Genomic DNA, 25,202 nt, shown 5'->3' with positions numbered 1-25,202 from the left:
GGCATCTTCACCTCCATGTATATTCCCACAACCCAAGCGCAAACCTCGGGTGGAAAGGCGCCTCTGCCGCCGCCTGCCTGTCCCCAGGCTTCCTCCAGCTGCGGAGTATTCGAATCCAGAGGTGGGCAGGGGGCGGGGGCGGGGGGCAGCGAGGAGGCAATCTTGGACCACTTGTACTTGCCTGCAAACCCCAGCCCAATCGCCAAGATTAATCCTTCCCTTTGTGAGCCTGAAAGAGCCTCCCACCACGCTGGTCCTCGGCTCTGCAGCGGCTGTAAAGAGAGGTGGGGGTGGGGGGGTGGGCTCTGAACCCCTTCCTAGGCGAGCTGGGGGCACCTCGGCCACCTGACCACAGAGCAGTTTTTCGAGGGAAGAAGGCGCTGGCAGCAGGAGCAGCTGACGGTGTGAGAAGGAAGAGATGATGCCCAAGCTTGCGCCTTTTATATTACTGGCGACATATCTAACACATGACAACAATTTCCATCTGTATTTAAGCCGGGAGTGTGAAAAAAGAGCATTACATCACAGAGCCCGGGTTCCTAGAGGCTGCCGGATATCTAGGCCAGGGGATTAGGGCCGCACCTGCAGAGCGGGCGGGAGCCAAGCGAGGCCACTGCCTTCCCTCGCCTGGCCTGTCAGGTCCCCGCGCCCGCGTGGTCCTGGAGGGAGCCCCCGACTAAGGAAAGGCGGGAAACGAAGCTGCTCCGTTTGCAAGTCTCGGGAGGCTGGGTGGGTGTGTGGTTAGGCGGGTGGAGGCATGGGAGGTGGTGACTGGTAGCTGGAGGTGAAACCTTGACATCCTAAGCGCAAGGGGCAGGCGGTGCATTCTAGGGGACCCACTTCTGCCTCTTCTTCAACTCCGGAGGGAATTTTGAGAAGATATCTCTTATGTTTAAAATAATTGTCTTGCTTGCAGTTACAATGAAAGTGGATGGAGAGACTCTGAATATTAATTCCAAGAAGCCACTTCCAAGAAACTGACACTTCAAGATAAGGGTAGAATCAGCTCCTAAATCATGCTGTTTCCTTAAGGCTTCTCTCTCTGTCATTCAAATGTACTCTTTAGAAGAATCTGGAAAATCCAGTAGTATTATCTCTATTCTCCTTCAGAGGAAGCATTCCTCCCCAACTCCCTCACCCCATTGGTGGCTCTTTATAGAGAGACCTCTGGCTTTGGAAAGGTAAGTTTTATCTATTGCTGAGTGGGCGTTTTTGACAACTGCTGAAACCATGCCTTCCTTGCCTCAGGATAGAGAAAACCCTCCAACTGCCTGAGGAAGGCAGGCCACAGCCCTTCCCTGAACCCAGGGGCACCCAACCTCCAATCATTACCACAATTCAGACTTGAGGAGATAAAGGGACTAGAAGGTGTCCTGAGGTAAGGAATAACAAGAAAACAGCAAAGGGGGTAAGAAAGGAAACATTTATCTTCCTGAGGTGTAGGAAGGAGAAAGGCAAGGTAGAACCTACATTCAAAATGGGTACATTTCAGGGCCTCCCTGATAGTGCAGGGGTTAAAGACAGCACTATCAAGCTATCACCAGCCACTACAGCAAGAGTTCGATCCCCGGCCATTCAGGGAGCAATCCACATGGCGGAGCAGACCTCTCTCCTGTTTTGCACCGCTGCTCCCCTCAGAGCAGTGTGTTTCAGTAGATCCGCCGGTTCTGCTTCCCACTCTCTCTGGTGAATCCTCTCACCCCCCTGCACCTCTGGCTTATACCCCAGTTCTTGTATGCATAAATAAATAAATCTTTAAGGAAAAATGGGTAAATTTCGCAGAATGGGGAAGGAGTCTTAAGGAAGAGGGAGAAACGGGTGACAGGGCAACAGAGCCATTCAAAAAACAATGCAACATATACATCCTTCTCTCAAAGGTAGTATCAGCTGGATTTTATAACATTTGAAAAATAAAATTTGTTCCCTCACATGTGCTATTATTCAACAGTCACTATATGCCTGTCTGCTCATCTGTTCCCAGAATAATCCAAAGTGCGGGCATTTCTAATGCTCTTGTCATCTGGCCACTCTTGATGGCCAAAAGACACAAAAGACACATCTCTCCACTTTCCAGCTGTCTGACCGTGGGTACGGTACTTGCCAGGTCTCTACCCCTTTCTCATTATGTAAAGAATGGAACAAAACTACCTAATTGTTGTGAGGAAAATATACCCCAAACACCTGGCACAGCTCACCACACATAAAAGGTGCTCAGTAAATAAATATAGTACCTATCATTATTGTCATTATTATTCTGACTTTATTTCTTTTATCCCACAAAATAAATACCTTCATCTTCTACTTCCGAGGGAACCTACAAATTGGAACAGCTCCCATGGCTTCAATCAGTGAAAATCAGACACCAGTGTTGGGGGAGGAACCATGTTCCCAGCCTCTGCTTAACTGTGGGGTCAGGTGAAGTGGTGTAACAGGGAAGGCAGGTGGGCTCTGGGAAAGAAAAAGGAGCGCTCTTGCTTTTTCAGCCTAACTTGTCCCCTTATATTGCTGGGAAGGAGACATGAAAAGAGACACAGGGAGTAAAGACATTTAGAGGCACTTATTAGAGGCCACTGCCTTCCCCCCTCACTTGGCATGTCAGGTTCCCGTGCCCATGTGGTCCTGGAGGGAGCCCCTGACTAAGGAAAGGCAGGAAATAGAGCTGTGAAATGTGTGAGAGACACTTGGGAGGCTGACAGTAGCAGCCATTGTCTTTATATGGTATCTCCTGTGGTCCCAGCTTTCTGGAACCTGCTTTAGAACCTCTTTCCTATGGTTCCCCACCAGAAGGTGCCTCGGTCTTGTGACAAACATTTGGGCTTCCGTGGCCCTGTTTTGGGCTGATTCTGTTTGGCAGGGCATTTACCCACGAAGGGATGGGTAACATGTGGTATTTCACTGGGAAAACTCTTATTACAAACTTTCTTCTTGTTCTTGCAGTTCTTATTATTTCTCTCTCTCTTCACACTAATTCTATTATAGTTCTTTCACACATACAGTCTGCTTTGCCTTTGAACACACAGATGACTGGACCCCTCCAAAGCATACAAGTTTGGGGGTCCTGAAGTGGCCCCCGGTCAAGTGCTAACACCAGCAGCCTAGACATCACTCAGTCCATCAGAAAAAGTAAACAAGATACCTTGGAAGAAAAACATTAATTTGCTTCATTTTTACTTAACATCTACTTTTACAACGGTGAATATGCCTAGAGAGCTGAATGCAAAGTATTAGCTTACATTTTTGGTTTAAGAGAAACAATAAATTTAAGGGAGCAGCGACTTTATATCAACCATGTACATAATACATATGAACATTCACATCATTTCCCCTCTTAATCATCAAAAAAGAAAAAAGAAGGAAAAAGTAGAATCTACATAAAACTTTCAAAAGCTTTTAGCCACAACCCAATGCTGAAAAATGGAATTTGTATTTTATTAGTTTTCCACAAGAAAATGATTGTGCAGTACAAATTAAATTGCTTTTTTGCAAGGAAGCTACACAGAGACTGTACCAAAGGGAACAAAAATACAAAACCATTCTCTTTATGAAAGAAAGAAGGGAACTTTTATTCAATAAATATCCAAGGATGTAGCTTTATAATCTTCAATAGAGGGAGAAAAATAGCCCTCATTTGGTTTGGAAATATCCCTAACAATAACAAATTATTTTCAATCAGAGCTCTAAGACCAGGTTTTTCAATTTACAAGTAAAGCAGAAGGAATAGATTCCATGAAAATCTACTAATTTTTTTTTATAAGATTACACACTTGATCTCAAAGCCTGAGGCTCTATGAGTTTGTGTGGTCTTCAGCATAAGACAGCAAAGGCATTTCGTCACATTTCTTCTCAACTCTTTTGTTACACATGAAAATTTAAAAACAAATAGGCCATGAAAGAGTCTTCCTTTGTGAACTTCTAGAGCTTAGGGCAGAGCTATACAGTATCTTAAGGTCAGCGTAGAGTGACAGTGTAGTGTATGTACATACTTCTTTTTTTTTTTTTTTTTTTGTATTTGTAATGACTAAAGCAAAACATTTAAAATTGCAGCTTCTGGAAGAACCATTTGTTCTTGCCAGTCTTGTACCTCTCCTCGAATTTGACCTTGGCCTCTCGTCGGGCCTTGCGTTTAAGAGCAGGATCTCTGAAGACATCCTTGTTGACAACAGTTTTGCCCAAGGGGATATCCACAGAGTACCTGGTGGGCATGAGGTGATTGTAATTACACACTTTCACAAAAGACTTGATCTTTGACCTTTTGGCAATTTTCTTCTTGCCCATGGCAGCTGTCACTTTGGGGGATAGCGATCAATTCCAGCCACCAAAGCGTGGCTGTAAGGGCGGTCTGCGGTGCCATCATCAATGTTCTTCACAATGACCGCTTTGTGTCCGGAGTAGCATCCGGCCAAGACCAGCACCACCTTCCCGGGTTTCATGAACTTGACCGCTTTGTGTCCGGAGTAGCATCCGGCCAAGACCAGCACCACCTTCCCGGGTTTCATGAACTTGCCCATTTCAGCAGCAACCACTCGGGCCTACAGCAAAAAGGGCGTATGTACATACTTCTTTACTAGCAATTTTTAATAAACAATTGTGAGAAAAGGGTAAGAATTCACATGGATGCATTCAAAGCAATGAGAGAAATGATTAGGAATCAGATTGATTAGATATTGTGGAAAAGAGACCACTTGGGAATGAGTAGAACATGTGGTTATGAGAGTAGATCTGGGACTAGAATAGCTGGGTTCAAAACCCACCTCTGACTCTGTGTTGCTGTGAATCATGGTGTAAGAAGAATTCCCTCGCAATATATCCACTTTCTCATCTGCAAGATGGGTATAAAGAGTTCCTGCCTCATAGGATTATTATGAAGACCGAGACACAGTACTTAGACAAATGTCTGGCACAGAGATAAGTAGTCAGTAGGAATTAGTTAACACTGCCACGTCAATCATTTCTAACCTAAGTGAGGATTTCCTCTAAAAGCTTGCTCTCTTCAAATCTTACCACAAATACTTACTGAGCACATACCAAATATATAGCACTACTGGATGTAATAAACAGGCACATGTAAAGAAAATACAAAAACAACTCTACAGTTATTTGTTAATAGAAATGCCCTTTAGATAAAATTATATTGAACTGGCATAATAATGTAGACTATATTCAGAGAGTGAAATGCAATGAAAATAGAAATTAACAGAAAAGATGCAAAAAATTATTAAAAATAAAATAAAATCTCCCATCCATGTTGCTGCAAATTGCATGAGTTTATCTTTTTTGATCACTGAGTAATATTCCATTGTGTATATATACCACATCTTCTTGATCCAGTCACCTATTTTTGAGCATTTGGGTTGTTTTCAGAGCTTACCTATTGTAAATAGCACCGTTATAAACATAGGGGTGCAGGTGCCATTTTGAATTAATGTTTCTGTGTCTACCTAGGAGTAGAGTTGCTGGATCATATGGAAGCTCTATGTTTAGTTGTTCAAGAAATCTCCACACAGCTTCCCATAGTGGTTGGACCAGTTTGCACTCCCACCAGCAGTGCAGGAGAGTTCCTTTTTCTCCACATCCTTGCCAACATTTCTTGTTGCTAGTTTTTTTAATATGTGCCATTCTCACTGGCGCAAGATGGTATCTCATTGTAGTTTTGATTTGCATTTCCCTGATTACAAGTGATGCTGAACATTTTTTCATATGCCTGTTGGATACTGGATGGTCTCACTCATAGCAGGAATTTAGAAAACCTAAATAAGGGACCAGGAAAAATACTAATTATAATAAAGTAAAAATCAAAATCAACAAGCAACTATAAGCCAGAGACACACTACAGGGGGTCGGGGGGAGAAGGGAGTAGGATCAAAACAAGGTGGGTGGGAATTGTATGGGGACTATAACCAAGATGAAAATGCATACATTGTGCAAAAATGAAAAATGATGTAAAAAATATATAAAATAAAATATATATAATAAAATAAAGTAATGAACAATGATGTAAAAGTATTTTTAAAAATTAAATCACCAAAAAGAAGAAGGTCATTTTTCCCTTAATAAAATCTTTCCAAAGGAGACATTATACTCTGATTCACTGTCTTAATTCCTCCAGGAAGCCCACCCCCACACTATCAATGATGTATCTCTTTCAACAAGTCAAAATCTTCATGAATTTTATGTACATGTACTATGACAATAAAGCAAAGATTAAACTATATAAAAAGATTATAGCCTTAAATGCATATAGAGAAAGAAAATAATTTATGCTTGCTACTTACAAAGCAATAAAATAAACTTTTTTTTAAAAAAAGGTGAAAAATTGAACAAATAGTGTTGGGACAATTGGATACCTACATACAAATAAATGAAGCCATCTCACACCATAAACAAAATTAACTAAAAATGGATCATAGACCTAAATGGAAGGCCTAAAATAATAAATCTCTTAGATGTAAACATAAGAGTAAATGACCTGGGGCTAGACAATGACACCAAAAACACACATAAAACAAAAAGGAAATAAAAATAAATTGTATTGTATCAAAATAAAAAGTTTTATACTAAAACCAATGCTACCATCAAATTGAAAAGATAATAGAGTCGGAGAATATATTTGAGAATGATATACAGCTGATAGGGGACTGGTATCTAAAATATATAAAGAACCCCTACCAGTCAACAATGAAAAGACAACCCAATTTAGCTTTGCAAATAGACATTTCACCAAAGAGGGCACACAGTTGGTCAATAAGAGGATGAGAAGATGTGCAAAATCATTAGGGAAATGCAGATCAAAAACACAATGAGATTCACTAGAGTGATTATCATTAAAAAGTGAAGAATTGGTGAAGATGTGGAAAATTGGAACTATCATAAATAGGAATGTTAAATGACACAGCCATTTTTGACAGTTACTCAAAAAGATACACAGTTAAGGCATACCCCTAGCTGTAAATCTAAAAGAAACAAACAAATGCATATACAAAAAAACTTATATATGAATGTGCACAGCAACATTATTGATATTAACAACCAAAAAATGGAAATAATCCAAACATTCATTACCTGATAAATTGACAATCAGAATGTGATGTATCCATATAACAGATTGTTATTTGGCAATAATAAGAAATAAAGCAATAATACATGCTACAACATGGATGAATTCAGAAAACATCATGCTACATAACTGAAGTCAGACACAAAATGCCACACATTGCATTATTCTATTTATGTGAAATGATCCAGAAGAGGAAAATCTATAGATACAAAGTAGATGAATAGTTCCTAGGGATTTGGACTTTAAGGGTACAGGGTTTATTTGGAGGGTGATAAAAAATATTCTAAACTTAATTGTGGTGACAGTTGCACAGTATTGTGAATATTTTTAAAGCTATTATTTTTAAATGGTTGAATAGTTTAGTATGTGAATTATATTTCCATAAAGTTGTCTATAAAAGATGGAAAGAGGGAATAGTAAAATTAAGGCAGAAATACAAAGAGGGAATTGCAGGCAATAAAGAAAATAATCAAGAGGATTGGCTATTTCTATGAAAGGACTAATAAAATTGAAAAAAGGGGGAGAAATCACAATCAATCAACTTTAGATACAAAACAAAGAGGCATTACAAATATATAAGAATTTTATTTTCATGTATAAAATTAATATGTACAGAGTTATGTCAGTCAATTTCAAAATCAGCTAGAGTAGATCATTTCCTAGAATAACAAATTAATGAAGCTGTCTTAAGAAGCAGTAGAAATCTAGATGACTATACCTAAAATGAGGTTAAAGAATAATCTCCTCCCTCTCTTTCCCTAGCTCCAATAAGGCACAAAACACACAGACTAGATCTGGATGGTTTATAGACAGATTTTACCAAGACTCCTAGAAAGAGACTGGCATCCTTATGTTAATCCAAAAGCACACAATATTTCCACTTTATATTATCTATTTTCTATGGATTTGCACATATTTATGAAAGACTGGAAAATGGTATTAGAGGAGTACTTTTAAAATGATGAGTTGTGAGCCTCCCTGATGGCACAAGAGTTAAGTCTCTCTCAGTGCTCTCAAGCTATCCCCAGCCACTGCCGCCTAAGTTTGATCCCAGGCCAAGGAGCTACCCACATGGCACAGCAGACCTCTCCTGTCTCGCCCACTGCGCCCCTCAGTAGTGTATTCCAGTCAATCTGCCTGTTCTCTTTCCTACTCTGTCTCTGGTGAATCCTCTCACCTCCCCTCCACCCAGGCCCCCAGCCCTAGTGGCCTACACCCTGGTTCTCTTATGCATAAATACATAAAAATAAATCCTTAAAGTGATGAGTTATGATGAAGAAAATAGTATGGGGGTGGGATGGTCAAAAGGGACAGTGAAATTAATTGTGACGTTTTCATTTTTTAATAAAACATGTATTCCGTATATAATAAAATTAATTACTGAAATGAAAAAATTAAGGCATTCATTGGGGAACTTGGATTAAATTGTCTGGCTGGTTAGCTGAACCATGGAGGATAGCTAAGGGGGTGGCATTATTGCCACCACCTAATGATAATTTACTCTAACTGAAGGCAAAATCTCTAAACAACTAAAAGCTGGCTCAATGCTGGACTAGGAAGCCTAACCCTAAACTCAAAGTAGAGTTAACATAAAGGAATAGCCTTGTATACTTTATAATAGGAAGATTTTCTTAGTTCTAAGATGTCATTAATTATAAGATACATCTTTGATTTAATAACTTTTCAGAAAGAAGAAATGTCACATGAAATATGTCCATTTATGGTCAACAGATTCCAAGTGCTGAAAAATATATGTATATGAGAATCAAAATTAACAGTACTATGTGACCAAGAGAGACCTTGGTGAAAGTGAAAAATCACTCTGTATAACATTTTAAGCTGTGCTTAGATTCTGCAGCCAAGTTGTACATAGAAAATGATGTTTAGTTAGATACTGAAATACATTTATAATGATTATTTAAGAAATGATAAATATCAGTGGTTATTAAAGAAAATATTGTTGGTTAGTGTTGATTAGGAAGGAAAACCCAAGTGCCTCAATAGGTCTTATGTAAATAGACCAAGTTGGCTAACAATAAGGCCAACATATTGACCAGACATTTTACTAGAGTTGCTTTTTTTTTGTAACTCATGAAAAATGATGACTTTCATCATATGAATGATAAATTACTTCAAAAATAACAAATCACTTCCTGGTTAATTATATACCCAAAGGGAGGAATATTTTTCCTGTAATAACCTTTGATTTCCACTACTGAAAAAAATGACCAGCTTGAGATACTGTTTTCCAGCTGCTAAATTTTAACTTGAACTGGAAGTGTGAGGAAGTGACCCCTCTATGAAGAAACAACTCCACTGACAATTTCCTGCCTTGTTAGTTAACTGCGGAACCAAACAGCAATGAGGAATCAAGAATTCCTAGGCTGGAAATTTCAGCAAGAAATGAAGCTAGAACAGAAATGCAATATTTAGCTGAAAGTATTACTAATACTGCAATGTTCTCTTCAAGATTGAAAGACAACCATTTTCTTGGATGGAAATCAAATGAGGATTTTTTACAGATTCTCCAAGAAAATGCAGAAAAAACAAAGTTTAAGCTGTTATGCCTGAAAATGGTTCACACAATGCAAATATGCAATTTCAGATAGCTGATAACAGAAAGAATGATCCTGTAATGGGCTATTAAAGGTGAAAATTCCAGGAACCTTAAAGTTTGTTTTTGGTCTTGTTTTTCTTTTTTTTTGCACAAGGGATATTATGAAAATTGACTGTTTAAATTGGTCTGACTAGAGCGGCTCAACAAATGGCTTGTTCAACAGACCATACCTCTATGCCTTTAAAACTCTGAAACTATTGGGCCTCCCCTGGTGGCGCAGAGGTTGAGAGCTGGGCTGTGAGGAGCCTCTGCAGCTGGTTCGTTCCCTGGCCACCATCGAGGGTCCCACAAAAAAAAAAAAAAAAAAAAAAAAAAAACCCTCTGAAACTATTAATACATCAAACTTGTGGACTTCACTTCAAAACACAAAGAGGGACTCCTAACAGTATATTCACCATGTACATGTCAGAACATTTTCACCACACTCACATACCAGCCGACAGAACTTCTGAATAAATCTGTTACAATGAAGAAATACAATGAATAAATAAAAAGGACACATTAAATACAGATTTGCTACTTGCCAGTGTATATGATATGATGTTGAAGGCAATTGTGCTTTTGGGGGGCCACACACTACTGTAGTGTGTGCCCACCTTCTGCAGAGAGACAAAGATTCAGTGATGGAGAGTCAGGCGTTGAGAAATAAAAGACAAGCTAGCCCTCGGGGACAAACTAGACCCTTCTAGGGTGCCTGTCTTACCTTTACAGATGCAGAAGGGATTCCTTAGATCAGAGTTAATGAAGAGGAAAGAACATATAAATGTACAATATTGTACTTGCCATTTGAATACAGTCATCCGTGTGCCTTATGTTAGTAAATTACAAACTCAGCCTGGATGGGTTAGATCTAGAGCAGACTTAACTCAATTGCAATTGCTATAATAAACATCAAGCAATAAAGCCCATTTTTACCCACAACACAGAGATGAGCTCCAGCAAGTCTTAGCGTGGAGCAAGGTAGTTAAACAGAAGATGCTTCTTCCTATGTATTCCTCCAATCTGCTCAGTAAAAAGTTGTCATGGAAATGAACACAGTGTGCATTTCTAGTCATAAACTACATGGATATATTTCTGCAGTTTGAATTGCTATGTGCTAAGCTTCCCGTGGTGTTTCTGATTTATCATGTAACTTAATTCTGACCACAATTTTATTTATTTATTTGTTTGTTTATTTATTTACTGGTACAAATACTGGGTACAGTCAGAAGTGTGGGAGGGTGAGAGAATTCACCAGAGCCAGAGCGGAGAGCAGAACAGGCAGACTGATGAAGTATACTGCTCAGGGGAGCAGCGGGCACAGCAGGAGAGGTCTGCGTGCCATGTGGGACCCTCGCTGGTGGCCGGGGATCGAACCAGCGCTGCAGAGGCTGTGGGCAGCTTCACAGCACAGCACTCAACCCCTGTGCCACGGAGGAGGCCCTGACCACAATTTTATAGGGATGGTGCTATTTCTATTTTTATATTAGGAAACCTTGGGGAAGTAGTTTGCCAAAATCACAAAGCAGAGAAAGGAGGGGGTGTGAATCAGTTCTAGCCATATCCAAAGCCTATGTTCAGACCTCCCTGGTGGCCAAGGGGTCAAATCTCAGTGCTATCACTTCTACAAACTGAGTTGGATCCTGACCAGGGAGGATGGCTAAATCCGCCTGTTCTGCTCCCCATTCTGTCCTAGTGACTCCTCTTACCATTACCCCATGCCTCTGGCCTGCACCCCAGTTTTTCTATGCAAAAAGGGAAAAAAAGCCTATGGTCACTCAGCAACCACAATCCTGAGCTCTGATAGCTGAAGGAGGCTACTTCTCCAGACAGTTCCCACAAAACCCAGATTTAGGTCAATGCTGATCAAGGTGCTTAAGGCAAGTTCCAACAACAACCCATGCCACTACAGTTCATTTCTATTCTTGTTTCTGTATATTTTGGAGAGATATAATCAAACAAAGTAACCTATCTTATGTCATATGGCTTGGGATGCCCAGGTCATGTCTATCATTTATGAATCTAGAATAGAAATGGACATTTGGGAACAGTCCCTCACAGTCAGATAGCATACCAGATCTCCACAGAGCAGAGGATTATTTGCTCCTTACTCACTCTCCCCCCTTCTACTGTAAGTCACACTACTCCCAAACTGCTGTTGACTCTGTCCCTGAAGCAGTTTTTCACTGGGAATGGTATAATATTCATTAACAGAAGTATCTTCAGCATCTCTGATATCATCCCCATCACCACCATGACCAATACCCATGACCAACCCCATCTGTGATGTGCTTACAGGAATCCAAGACTATGCTAAATTTCATGGCAGCTCTTGAAGGGAGGTATTATTATCGCTAAGGTTGCAAATAAGTAAACTAAGTTTAAGGACAACAAGGAAGAGGAAATAAAGGATGTGCTCTGATCACTACCCAGAGCAGGTAGATTTCTTTAATTCTTTAATTTATCTTATTCTGTTTTGCAGAATCTCTCTCCTTATTCTCACAATATCCATTGTAAGGACAAAATTCTTAGGAAAACTGATATACCTTTAAGTGTTCCTTTCAGTAATCCTTAAAGAAACCAATCACTCTAGTCCGTTGTGCACAATGCCCATGGTCACTGCCTTTCCCTTTGTAGAACATTTCTAAAAAGAAGACAGAGGAGAAGAGAAAGACAGGAAAGGCAGTACAATATCTTAATGGGCTATACATCTAAGAACAGATTTTTTTCTTCATTTAGATACTATTCACCCATGCCTTCTTTGTGTTTGCAACTATGGTCAGTGGCTAACATACATCTCCTTCAGGCATGCTTACCATGACCTATCTAGCAGATATTGCAGGCCTGATTCTATATATGGTGCTCAAAAAGGTCAGGTAACTCTTGTCAAGCACAGCTAATAAGGAGCAGAGTAGAAATTTAAAACCCAGCTATTTCTATAAATCAGCAAGAAAAAAAAAAAAAGACAACCCAATAAAAAGAAAAATGGGAAGACTTGAACAGGAATTTCACAAAAGGAGACATCCGAATACCACTTGAAAAGGTGCTCAAGATCATTCTACAGCAGGAACATGCAAACTACAAACACTGCATATCCACCAGGATGATAAAAAATCAAAGACTGACAATAGGAAATGTTGGTGAAAATGAAGAGCCACTGGAACTCTTACACAACGAGGTATGAGTGCAAATAGGTACAATCACTTGGAAACTGTTTGGCAATGTCTACTAAAGCTAAACATATGCCTACAATGAGATCCAGCAATCCTACTCCTAATTGGGAATTGAGCACATATATATGTCCACTTTAACAAGGATGTGCAAAACAACAAAACAATAAAAAAAATCAAACTGCTATTACATGAACATAATATAGATGAATCTCACAGAAGTAATGTTAGGAGAACAAGTTCAAAAAAAGAATATATATTATTCCTTTCATATGAAATCCAAGAACAGGCAAACTTAATCTAATCAAGTATTGAAGGAGAAGAGACAAGAGGGAGTCTATTAAAATGCTCAAAGTGTTCCTTCCAGATATTGAACTGGGTAATGGTTATGTGATAACAAGTTACACTCTTGTGATTACATAACTTACTAGGTTTATTTTATACATTGTTTTAAAAGGTCTCTATTAGAATGCAGAAATGCCTAGCTCCAGTTACTGTCCTGTTATCCTGCCAGAGTCTGGAACAAAGAAAAGGAAGAAGAAAAAGGGACAAGGGTATCTAGGGGGTGGAGGAAAGAAAAAAAGAGAGAAAAGGAGGGAAAATATTGGTTAGGCCCCAAAGTCTACAATATGAATTCAGAACAAAACATCAACAGGCTTTTTTTCAACTACTACATGTTCCTTAGAGATACCATATTTTTTAGTTATCTCTCACAGTTTGTTTCTCAATTTGTAATGATCCACATCTACATTCAACTGAAAAAGTATGAAATTCCTCAGGGGAGCCCAGACTGAGGTGAATACACATCAGTGCCTGATTCCAAAGTCACGTAGGAAGCTGATGACATCTTTCAATAGGCAGCCTATGGGAGGACTAGGGTGAACAGCAAACGTGAAACTCAACCAAAATCATGGTAGTTACAAACTTCTACACATTGAGAAAAAAAAAATTAAAAACACATACATTTCCAGAATTAGCTAGAGTTCTACAGGCAACACTGTCAGAACTTGGATAGGATTTCAGTCCACCTGATAGTTTCATCTAATGTCTCATTTTCTTTCTTTTTTTTTAAGATTCATTTATTTATGGATACAAGAACTGGGGTACAGGCCAGAGGTGAGAGGATTTATCAGAGACAGAGTGGGGAATAGAACAGGCAGATCTACTGAAATACACTGCTGAGGGGAACAGAGGGCAAGACAGGAGAGGTCTGCTGTGCCATGTGGGTAGCTCCCTGGCAGGGGATCGAACTTGTGCTGCAGTGGCTATGGATAGTTTCAAAGTGCTGTGACTTAACCCCTTGTACCACCAGCACGGCCCTGATGTCTCATTTTCAAGTCATATATATTTAAAGGATATTACACCTATAGCCCACGCAACATTTTCTTTCCATAATTCTACTATAATATACACAAGGGTTTCGTCCCCCAAATCACTAATTAAATGAGGTTGAGATTGTGCAAAACTGCTTAGAGGTAGAAAGAAGGAATGTGTATCCATCAAATCAATTGATGATGAAAACTAATACAGAAAAGGCAATTCTTGACTATCCTATAAGGTCTGTTTGTAATTGTCATATAAGATAAGAAAAGAAAAGAAATGTCAAGTTCATTTATTTACAGCAATCATAATTAGAAAGCCAAGGTAATACATTTTTTAAAGGTCAACAGCCTACTGACCTTGAAAATTACGTTGGACCTAGCTTTTTTTTTTTAAAAGATTTATTTATTTATACTAGAACTGGGGTACAGGCCAGATGCATGAGAGGGTGAGAGTACTCACCAGAGAGAGCAGGGAACAGAACAGGCAGACCAACAAAGGACACTGCTGAGGGGAGCAGCGGGCGAGACAGGAGAGGTCTGCCACACCAGGTGGGATTCTCGCTGGCCGGCCTGCTGGGATCAAATCCACACTGCAGAGTCCACAGACAGCCTCACAGTGCGGCACTCAATCGCCCTTCACCACCAGGGAGGCCCTGTACCTAGCTTTTAACTTTGTTGAAACTAGCATGCTGACCATAGATATGAGGCACACAGCAAGGGAGGAAGAGGGAGGTGTTCAAAACAGGAAAGGGAAAAACACAAGATAATATGGTGATGGTTCATGGGTGTTAAGGTGGCGGGAGAACTATGGGGATTACAATGATGTAAGAAAAAAATAATAAAAAGAGGAAAAAGAAAAATAAAGAGTGAAACTTAGAATGGCACAGCATAGCTCTATTGTTGATTAGCTATGAAATCTTGAGCAAGTTATTTGACCTTTTTATTCCTCAGTTTCCTTGAATATGGAGAGTAACAACACCTACATCACAGGACTATTATGAGGATTAAATGAGTTATGCTAATATATAATAAAACCTAATACAAGGTGAGTGCTCAATATATGTCAACAATAATAATAATTATACTTTTATATTCCTCTAAAACCCCATTAGCAGATTTTTTTTGGTCCATTTACAATAATTTCTTCCTCACTTGTTTCGAAGCATAATCAGTAGGTATATACATATACATGGTCTGAGCAAAGAAATGCAGTAGTTAAAAAGTGGGAGGCCTCCCTGGTTGAGCAAGGGGTTAAGATGCAACCTATGAAGCAATCCGCAGCCACTGCAGCACAAGTTCCATCCCCAGCCAGCCAGGGAGCTAACCCACATGGTGCAGCAGACCTCTCCTGACTTGTTCGCTGCTCCCCTCAGCAGTGTACTTCGATCAATCTGCCTGTTCTGTTCCCCACTCTGTCTCTGGTGAATCCTCTCACCTCCCTCCACCACTGGCCTGTACCCCAGTTCTTGTATGCGTAAATAAATAAATCTTTTTTTTTTTTTTTTTTAAAGTGGGAGCTCTAACATCTATCACAACTGACTGGGTTCCAGTCCTATTCCACAGTTGTAGGGCAAGTCACCTATTCGTAAAAAGCCTCAGTTTCCTCACCTGTAAATGAGAATAATAGCAGTACTTATTGTGTTGGAATTCCAAAAGGATTAAATGAGAAACTATAATTAAAACACTTAGCTTAAGGGCCTCCCTGGTGGTTCACGGGTTAAGATGCAACCTATGAAGCTATCCACAGCCACTGCAGCATAAGTTTAATCCCCAGCCAGGGAGCTACCCACATGCTACAGCAGACCTCTCCTGTCTCGCCCGCTGCTCCCCTCAGCAGTGTATTTCAGTCTGTCTGCCTGTTCTGTTCCCCACTCTGTCTCTGGTGAATTCAATTACCCCCCATACCTCTAGCCTCTACCCCAGCTCTTGTATGCATAAATAAATAAATCTTAAAAAAACATAAAACACTTAGCATATACTTGGTATTCCATAACTGTTAGATTTGTGTTTTAATATATGCACAATGTCTTTCAGTCTGGTCTCTTTCTACTTTAATAGACACAATCTGTCAAAACACTAACAAAATCTTAATTCTCAGTTAAAAACATTGATATTAATGGGGGGAAACAAAAACAACACCTCTATATAATCCCCTTTCCCTAAAACTATACTGGTTCCTTTTTTTTTTTTTTTTTAAGGTTCCAAGGAATCCTTTTTTTAAATATTTATTTATTTATGTATGCAAGTACCGGGGACAGCCAGAAGTGCGGGAGGGTGAGAGAATTCACCAGAGCCAGAGCAGACAGTAGAGCTGCAGGGGAGGTCTGAGCGCCATGTGGGACCCTCACCCGGTGGCCAGGGATCGAACCGGCGCTGCAGAGGCTGCAGGCAGCTTCGCAACCCAGGGCTCAACCACTGTGCCACCGGGGAGGCCCCTATACTGGTTCCTTTTTAGAGAGCATGGGTTCCTTATTTTTAAATACTTTCTTTGAAAATAATTTCAAATGTACAGAAAGCTATAAGAATAAGAGTATCAAGAATACCAGCTACCCTTCATCCACATCTTAACCTACTGGCTTGCCTTTAGTTCAGTCTCTTTCCCCGTACATATTATATTTTCACCATTTTTTAATATTTTGTAACCATTCCAGAATAAGATACATTATTCCAAAAACTAGGGGTGTGTAATAGGTTAATTTTAACTGAAACAGGAAAATGTCACTGAGTGGTTAATAAAGTCTCTTTGTTCATATTATAGATGAAATAACACAAACAACATTTTCTTTTTTAAATTTAAGGTGATCATTTTGGGCAGCTCATTCCATATGGATCAACTTTATGTAAGCTGATCAGAGCATATCAAGCGTATAAGAATCCTTATTTGCATCTTAACATAAAGGCAGAGAAACCATTACCAAAGCTGAAAATTCATTTGTACTAATTTTTATTGAACACATTTTATAGGGAATTGTTTTAAAGATATATTGTACTCCATTCGCTTGACTTAAATGATTCTTCAGAATTTAAGATATGGTAAAACCTTCTCTTTACATAAATAATAGATGATAAGGATACTGTGGAAATGTCCATGCCCCTACATAAATTGCTGTGCAAATTACTTTATAATTGCAACAAATCTTGATGAAAAATGTCAGCTAAAATTACAAAGCAATTACATAAATTAACATGGCTGCCAGATAGATATATTAGTAACCTACACCCAGCCCAGGACTAATCCATATGTTATTAAGAGAAGACTCTTTTTTAATTGAATATGTTATTTTAAAAAATGGTCTTTTAGTTGATTACACCCAGAGAAATGAAACAAGACCTTTGACTCATGAAGATGGTGGGAACTGGCTGTGAATCTGGGTTCCATCATTGTTAAACTGTGCAGCTGTGAACACCCTGCTTACCCAAGCTCTCCACATAGCTGCATTTGAGATACAGGGTGATCACACTATCAGGGTTTGGAGAGGATTAAAAGACAAAACTGGGTAAATCACTTAGCACAGGGCCTGGTATATTAATCGAGCATATACTCGATTAATGATAAATGTTACTAAGGAGTGAGGACTCGTTAAACATGTTTTCAGAGAAAAATTATAAATTGCATCAATTACAAGTAAACTTAACATCTGAATTCCTGTGGGGTTTCCCTTTTCTTCACCCTGAGAACCTTAGATCACCAGCCAAACCACATGTATATGATGTATTAACAGATGTGAATCAAGTTATAAACTTTCGTGCTTACAGTTTTTATCTTTTTCTCTGATATGACTCGACCCACTAAATGACAGTTAACAACATATAATAAGAAATACAAAATTTGGGAAACTAGCTAGTGTTGGGGATATGTGGAGAATGTGGTGATTTAAGCAAGCCAATTATTGACTAAATCATCCAATTATCAAACTTTACTATGTTCTCGCCTAGCACCTAGTGTTGGGTTGCTACTCAACATGCACTGGAAAACTCTTTTAAAACTTAGCTTATGGGCCTCCCCGGTGGCGCAGCGGTTGAGCGCTGGGTTGCGAAGCTGCCCGCGGCCTCTGCGGCACCGGTTCGATCCCCGGCTGCTCCCAGGCCACCAGAGGAGGGTCCCACATGGCGCGCAGACCTCTCCTGCCGCCCGCTGCTCCCCTCAGCAGTGTACTTCGGTCCTTCTGCCTGCTCTGCTCCCTGCTCTGGCTCTGGTGAATTCTCTCACCCTCCCGCGCTTCTGACTGTACCCAGTGCATGTATAAACAAAACAAAACAAACAAACCAGCAAACAAATAAAGCATGCCTCTATAAAAAAATAAATAAATAAAAAAAAAAAACTTAGCTTATGTGGGCCTCCCCCGTGGCGCAGCGGTTAAGCACTGGGTTGCGAAGCTGCCCGCAGCCTCTGCAGCGCCGGTTCGATCCCTGGCTGCTCCCTGGCCACCGGAGGAGGGTCCCACATGGCACGCAGACCTCTCCTGCCGCCCGCTGCTCCCCTCAGCAGTGTTCTTCGGTCCTTCTGCCTGCTCTGCTCCCCTCTCTGGCTCTGGTGAATTCTCTCACCCTCCCGCACTTCTGACTGTACCCAGTGCTTGTATAAATAAATAAAAATAAATTTTTAAAAAAACAAACAAACAAAAAAACCCATCTTAGCTTATGTGCTCCCAAAGAATCAAATAAATTACAGAAAAGACCCAAATCTAATGACACCTAGAAGAGAGAAGAGAAAGTGCTAGTCTTGAGAAGTCATGTTAGAAAGGGAAAGGAAAGGGGATATGGAAGAAAGATGCATGATCTGAAGAGAGGATCTTTATTTATTTATTTGTTGAATTTTAAAAGGACAGGTTTACTAGGAGAAGGAGCAAGGGAAAAAAAGAGACACCTGCATAGACACAGATGGGCAGAGAGCTGCCTGAACAGAAGCTCTTTAAATAGCAGACTTCTGCAGTGCCAGACTCACCCCGGCATGCTTTCAAACTTCTCTTACATGTCAATAACATAATGAGCAAGTACACTATGGAACTCTGACTAACCCACCCAAATCAACAAAATTCATAAGTGGTGAGCCTGCCAGCCTGTCTAGTCCACTACAGTTGAAAGTCCATAATAGGGCCTTCCTGGTGGCCAAGGGGTTAAGTCTCAGCACTATCACCACTATGGCCTGAGTTTGATCCTGGGCCAGGCAGCTGACCCACAGGGTGCAGCAGACCTCTCCTGTCTAGCCAGCTGCTCCCCTTAGGAGTGTATTTCAGTAGATCTGCTTGTTCTGCTCCCCATTCTGTCTCTGGTGATTTTCCTCTCACCCGACCCCTCCCCACACCTCTGGGGTCTACACTCCAGTTCCTCTGCACAAAAAATAAATAAATAAATCTTAAAAAAAAAAAAAAAGTCCACAACACCTAAATGTGCTAGGGAAGAGACCTGTCCAGTCCCGGAATGCTGGTGTCCTCAATCTCTTCATGAAGTCATGGATGGCATGACAGGAAGTAAGTATAGAATCCATGCTAGTAGCTTCAAAGTTTTCTAAGGGCACTGTAGAAGTGAGTAGAGTTTTGTTTTAGGTTGCTGCAAACACAGCCTGTGCTACTGATTATTGGCGTGGGGAGAAAGCAGTTGGGGGTTGAAAGTTCTACAATAAGTGGGTCCAGAATAAAAAAGTACTTTCCTACTTCCCTCACTACCTTTTGCATCCTGCCAGACATTTATTTGGATGAACAATTTTTAGAATTATCTGAGGCCAGATTCTTACTTCAAATTGCAGCTGAACAAAAAGTAATTTTTTTCCCAATCTCACAATTTTTAATTAGGAACAAAACTCTTTGGATTATTACGCTATTGTGACTTTTAGAAACACAAGTGGAATTTCATTTAAAACTTAGTGGAAGGGCCTCCCCGGTAGCGTAGCAGTTGAGTGCTGGGTTGTGAGGCTGCCCACAGCCTCTGCAGTGCTGGTTCGATCCCCGGCCGCCCGCGAGGGTCCCAGATGGCGTGTAGACCTCTCCTGCCGCCCGCTGCTCCCCTCAGCAGTGTATTTCGTCAGTCTGTCTGTTCTGCTTCCTGCTCTGGTGAATTCTCTCACCCTTCCATGCATCTGACCGTACCCAGTACTTGTATAAATAAATAAATAAATAAATCTTTAAAAAAAAAAAGTGGGAAAAAAAAACAAATTAGTGGAATAGGAAACTACATATGAGAAGAAAAACAGCAAGCAGAGGAGAGAATTTTCTGATATTGACAAATTTATGTTTATTTATTTTTTTTTTAATAGAGGCATGTTTATTTATTTATTTATTTGTTTGTTTGTTCTGTTTACACATGCACTGGGTACAGTCAGAAGCGCGGGAGGGTGAGAGAATTCACCAGAGCCAGAGCGGGGAGCAGAGCAGGCAGAAGGACCGAAGTACACGGCTGAGGGGAGCAGCGGGCGGCAGGAGAGGTCTGCGCGCCATGTGGGACCCTCCTCCGGTGGCCGGGGAGCAGCCGGGGATCGAACCGGCGCCGCAGAGGCTGCGGGCAGCTTCGCAACCCAGCGCGAAACCGCTGCGCCACCGGGGAGGCCCGACAAATTTATGTTTAAAGTGTTTTCTATGTTTATAAGACTCTGTTAAGCAGTATAAAAAGTACAATAGGGCCTCCCCTGGTGGCACAGCGGTTGAGCGCTGGGCTGAGAAGCTGCCCGCAGCCTCTGCAGTGCTGGTTCCATCCCCGGCCACTGGTGAGGGTCTCACCTGGCGCGCAGACCTCTCCTGCTGCGCCCGCTGCTCTCCTCAGCAGCGTATTTCATCAGTCTGCCTGTTCTGTTCCCTGCTCTGGCTCTGGTGAATTCTCTCACCACCTGCGCTTCTCACTGTACCCAGTGTTTGTATAAATAAATAAATAAAATTTAAAAAAAGAATTAAAAAAATAAAATAAAAATTACAACAACTAATCAAAAACATAGGGATTCATTCACACCTGTGAATCTGCTTCATTAACAGAACATTCCATTATACAGAATGTTTCCATTAGCACCATATGTAAATTCACCAGTTATATATCGAATAGGATGGAGAACGCTATACCACAATAGGAGCTATTCACGTCTTTGTTCTAACTCCTGGCTTCATTGACGATTACCTAGAAGGAAACCAGCATAGAACAAATATATTTTGATGGAGAAGGAAGATAAGGTCAGATGTAGGCAGTAAGGGGGTGGGTCAGTGGGTGGCAGACATTCCCAGACACTGACCAGTAAGGGGAATATGGGAAATACAGTACTGAGGGGCAGAAGAGACAGGGAGAGGAAGAATTAAGAGTTGATAGAGAAACGATAAAGACAAGTCATGACTGGATTAAGGGCAACAAACATCTGTGATTGAACCAAAAATGGCAAGATTTAAGAGACCAATTGGCTTGCATTCAGATCCTTAATATTCTGTGTGTCCTTGATGAGACCAGAGTTAGAGATCACAACAGATAGATATGTAGGTATAGACAAGATATACAGAGATATATAGATTATAGGTACATCATGGCGGAAGCCTAGTCCACAGTGGGTTTCCAAACACTGGGAAGCTATTATTATTATTACTAGACAGTTTTGCAACAGGCTAGACTTGAAAAGGCTAAAGCAATCCTTTCATTTTAAACAGCACTTACAGGGTTAGAGGACAAAGGCAATAAACACTGTGAAAAAGTTTCCAATGACTTTTGTTTCATCAGTCCCAGGAATGTTTGTAGAACTGTCTAGTTCATGAATCACAGTCTGACCCATTTGACTTGTATCAAACACAACCTGAACACAGGGATACACCATGCAGGAGAAAGGGAATTTTCCAATACCCAGTTCTTTATCCTGTCTTCTTGTTGATAAATTGGCCCAGTTCATATTATCAGCTCTAACTGTAGAATGAGAAATACTAGAAGCCACCTTGCTTAAGAGAAATTAATAGGTTCAAATAGTATCATAGGTAATTTACAACCCTGACATCACAGTCACATTCAAAATAATAATGCTAATCATTAATAGATACTAATGATTTGACCACGGCATGTCTAGCAATAAAGGCCAGTATCAGCCATGTTCACCACACCCATTTTAAATTGTCTTATAGATCAAATACAGTTAATCCCTTTGGAAATGCCTGTAAGTGAACGATCAATGCCTCTTTTAAACAGGTTACAATGGTCTCAGAGACATTCTTGATCAACAAAGTGTTAAGCTGCAGAACATAACTGACTGATCATTCCTCTTTTCAATGACCTTTGCTTGCAAAGAAAGATGAGTTCCACAGCGCCGAGCCCAGTACGGAAGGAGAAATGGGAGGGTGTTGTTCAGCATTCCAGAGAGCCAGTTCTACTGGAGGAGTAGTATCTCGTTTTGACAGCAGCTGTATCACAAGTGACAAGTCCTGTCAGGTACCACATTTATCTTCACAGAAAAAGCAGGATGCCAAAGCAAGAATCTCCACTGTTGTCACATCGGCTAGGACAAGAAGTCATAAAGCAGGAAGGCTATCAATGCAGGTGGCAAAGCAATACCTGGACTGCAGTTAGGAGGAGCTGGGAGTGGGCATGGGCTCCAGGCTCCCGGGAGCCTTGACTCTTTCCCTCTGGGCTTGGATCACCAGCTAGGTAATCAAGTGATTGGTGGAGTCCACATCAGGCATCTCTGAGTCCAAGCATCTGAGTTGCCTTTATTTATTTGTTTGTTTGTTTGTTTGTTTGTTTATACAAGCACTGGGTACAGTCAGAAGCACGGGAGGGTGAGAGAATTCACCAGAGCCAGAGCAGGGAGAAGAACAGGCAGAGTGACGAAATACACTGCTTAGGGGAGCAGCGTGCGCAGCAGGAGAGGTCTGTTGTGCCATGTGAGACACTCACCTGGCAGCTGGAGATTGAACCAGCACTGTAGAGGCTGCGGGCAGCTTAGCAGCCCAGCGCTCAACCACTGCACCACCAGGGGAGCCTGGAGTTGCCTTTTATTCTGAAAGCTTTATGGCAAAAGCAGCTCTGCTGTTTTTCCCAAATGTTAAATAACCAAGGGGGAAAAAGAGAAAAACAGAGCAATTTTACCCGCTTCTTCTGTTGTTCATTCATTCAACAAATAGTTATCTTCAGATCCAGACACTAAGGTAGGCAAGGGCTGCTCACTGAGGTAAATAAGAGTCTCTGAGTTCAGAAGAGTTGGATTCTAATAGGACAGTGTACTGCAATCAAACATACTGTGTGCTGGAATGGGACCAGTGTGGGTGGGTCTGGGATCAATGGGACAAAAAATTGGCCCAATCTATGGAGGCCTTCATGGAGGAAGTGCCATCTAAGTTAAAGTTTAAAAGAAGGCTGATAATTGGTTCAATGGAAAGGTAGGAAAATAATAAGAAATAATGTTCCCCAGTTACAAGAAGACACCAGGTGTGTTAGGGAAATGGATAAAGTTTGTACAGTTGAAGTACTGAGTGGAAAAAGATTAAGAATAAAAACATAACTTGAGGGCAAGAGACAGGAGTTTTATGCAAATGGTTCTGAAGAATGAGAGAAATGAGCAACATAGATGAGTTTTAAACCGATTTCAAATCCTTTTTTTAAATGGTAAATTTCCATGGCTATACTAAGTTCTAATGAAAGTTAAGATAAACCTTGACATCCCAAGAGAATCTTGGGATGCTTTTTAAAAAGTTGAATAATTGTTAAGTAATTATTAAAATTTTGTTGTACATATCAGTGAATTACTGGAAAATAAAAAAAAAGAGATACTTAATTTTAAGATATGGTACCTTATATAGTCCCTAACCCCCAAGACCTCATGCTTTTAAAGAGCTACCACTATGAAATTCAGCAGTGTGCAACTATTTCTCTTTTTTCTTTCACTCTCAATGGTCCATGCTGCACTGCTCAAATTACACGCTACCATGAATTACACCCAGCATGGGAGATGGGAGAGTCATGGTTCAACCCTGACCATGCTCTTACTAACTGCGTGACTGAGGCCAGCTATGAACTGAGCAAGTTTCCTCCAAAAGACCAGTTCCTAGGGTTGTGGTCAATAGTGGCTGTGACCTTCCTCTTGACCATTTCCATTTTACTACAGGGTAAGTGAGACTCCAAGAGGTTTCCATGAACTGTTCCAGGCCATCCAGCTACAGAACGGCACTCTGACTGCATGTCAGGACTTCTGACTCATTCCACATCCATTCCTCTTTTCTGTGATAATTTTTTATTTGATGGTGATTTTCAATGGTAAATATTATTAAATTCTGACGATGATGACCTTTTTCAAACTGTGGATAAAATAAAAGTTTTTGAATAAAGGCAAAATAAGAGGGCAGTAAAGAACAATAACTAGCAAAAATAGCACTGGAGGAACACTTAAATGGGTGAATTGGATGGTATATGAATTATATCTCAATAAAGCTGTTAAAATTAAATAAAAATAGCACTGGATGAGAAGCGAGTAATGTGGCACTAAAAGGGGTAAAATTTTGAGGAAGTTACATGTTGCTTCATTTTTCTTACCTATAAAATAGGGGTACTATGACCTATATGGTATTTCAGTACCAAATATCAATTCAGACAATATGAAATCCTGGATAGTGAAATCCATCACAGTGCACAAAAGTTATACTACACTAAGATGTCACTGAAAAATTGTGAATTAAGGCCTCCCTGGTGGCCTAGGGGTTGAGTCTCAGTGCTATCACTGCAAGAGCCTAAGTTTGATCCCCGGCCAGGGAGCCATCCCATATGGCACAGCAGACCTCTCTTGTCTCACCTGCTGCTCCCTTTAGCAGTGTATTTCAGTCGATCTGCCTGTTCTGCTCCCCACTCTGCCTCTGGTGAATACTCTCACTCCCCCACCTCTGGTCTACATCCCAGTTCTTCCATGCAAAAATAAATAAATAAAATCTTTTAAAAAATGAGAATTATATAGATGACTGGATCAAGAAGATGTGGTACATATACACAATGGAATATTACCCAGCAAGCAAAAAAGATAAACACATGCAGTTTGCAGCAACATGGATGGAGCTAGAAGGGATCATGCTTAGCAAAATAAGTCAGAAAGAAAAAGAAAAATACCGATGGTCTAACTCATA

The 25,202-nt window shown here is 40.5% G+C and overlaps 1 protein-coding gene and 1 pseudogene across 14 annotated transcripts in view; both read right to left on the bottom strand.

Annotated features, from left to right (window-relative positions):
• Positions 1-25,202, bottom strand: part of MAGI1 (membrane associated guanylate kinase, WW and PDZ domain containing 1) — a gene marked incomplete at both ends in the record, with an annotated part of 646,110 nt that overhangs the window by 229,812 nt on the left and 391,096 nt on the right. The gene's annotated exons all lie outside the window — the stretch shown is intronic.
• LOC311180224 (large ribosomal subunit protein eL27-like) lies at positions 4,033-4,430 on the bottom strand (annotated as a pseudogene). The gene has a single exon. The product of its transcript is annotated as a large ribosomal subunit protein eL27-like (transcript).

The sequence above is a fragment of the Talpa europaea genome (assembly GCF_964194135.1).
Source record: "Talpa europaea genome assembly, chromosome: 11".
NCBI classification, from domain to species: Eukaryota; Metazoa; Chordata; class Mammalia; order Eulipotyphla; family Talpidae; genus Talpa; species Talpa europaea.
This window is presented reverse-complemented; position numbering and strand designations above follow the sequence as displayed.